Source organism: Psammomys obesus, unplaced genomic scaffold (genome assembly GCF_907164565.1).
Source record: "Psammomys obesus unplaced genomic scaffold, mPsaObe1.curated_primary_1811, whole genome shotgun sequence".
In the NCBI taxonomy this organism is placed as follows: Eukaryota; Metazoa; Chordata; class Mammalia; order Rodentia; family Muridae; genus Psammomys; species Psammomys obesus.
Window position 1 is genome coordinate 23900240 of NW_026596069.1, and position 1616 is coordinate 23901855.

Here is a 1616-nt window from a genome sequence, read left to right on the forward strand (position 1 = left end):
GTGGTCTTTTCTTTCTGTAGCCGCTCTTTAAGACAACCCAGGTCCCATTCTACAAATGGGAAAGCTAAGGCTCAAAGTATTAAAAACTGGGAGCAAGTTCACAGAGATAGTGGAAAAGCCGAGATTTAAGTACAGATCTAGCTTCCTGCAAAGTCCTGGTTTTTCTGAATGCTATAGTTTGAGCCTTCAGTATCCTCTACCCCCCAAAAAAACCCATGTGCCGAAGGCCCAACCCCACCTTCAGTGCTGTGAGGACACAATAAATACAACACCTGGGGTCCATTCTAGTGAGGTAATGTGTCAGGGAGGAAGGTCAGGGGGTTATGCTCTTGAAGGGGATTTCGAGAACCATAACTGCTCCTGTTTCTCTCCCTGTTTCCTCATGTTCCCCTAATGATGGACTGCACTGCCCCAGGTCATGGGAGTAGAGACTGGGTCCCCTGAAAACACAAGCCAAAATGGACTTTTTCCTTCACTTATTTTGCTGCAGTGACCCAGTGCAGACTAACACATAGGTATAATTCCTTGAACACAGAGACTAAATCTGCCCACCATTATCCAGGACCCTCCCTCTGGGCTCTCTCTCTCTCTCTCTCCCTCTCTCTCTCTCTCTCTCTCTCTCCCTCTCTCTCTCCCTCTCTCTCTCTCTCTCTCTCTCTCTGTGTGTCCCTCTCTCGCTCTCTCCCTATGTCTCTCTCTTCCTCAACAGCGTCTCAGGTGGCCTAGGCTGGCCTTAAGATCTCTCTGTTGCAAAGATGGCTGTGATCGCAGTCCTGCTTCGTCAGTGGGATTAGAAGCAGGTGCCACAACCTCTGCTTCCTGCGGTGCTGGGCTCAGACCCAGGGCACAGGGCCAGCACCCGCCAAGCTGCTGCCCCAGCGTCTGCCTGGATCTTCTTAAGGACACGGAAATTTCTACAGTAATCTTTTCATTCCCAAACAACCACACGAATGATGGAGATTACAAAGGTGTTAATCTTTAACAATGCTGGATAGCACAGGGCCCCCCTCAAAAAGTGAATGCTGCGGTCTGAATTCCTAACAAGCCTCTTCAAATCTCATACTAAGGAAGAACCAAATGCATGACAAAGGAGCAAACAGAAGATGCAGGAAGTGTAGGTGCCCTGTTGTAGACCTTTGGCTGAGGCCCGGCAGAACCCAGGGACAACAGGACCAAACCCACACCTGAGCTGATAGGGATGCGCTCCCAGACTTCAGGAAGCACCCCGCACATCCCTTCCCACCCTCCACCCCTCACACCCCTCCACCCCTCCACCCCTTCTCATCCCTTCTCCCAAGAAGGAACTCTGTGAGAGACTCCCAGAATAAATAACGCAGTGCTCTGAGCTTGAATGTGTTTGTCAACACAATAACATCTCCAGTGAAGTCATTTTCTTTGGACGGACACCCAGAGGCCACACCCAGCTTGTAGAGCGTGGCAGCTAACTTTACGTCTGTGTGCAGTTGTTTGGCTTAAGGCCTGTCCAAATGTCACCGTAAAGCTATTTTCTAAATGTATGAATGTTAAAATCGGTACGCTTTCTGGGGACTTTGCGGGTGCCTGCACCTTTGTGTGTGTGTGTGTGTGTGTGTGTGTGTGTGTGTGTGTGTGTGTGT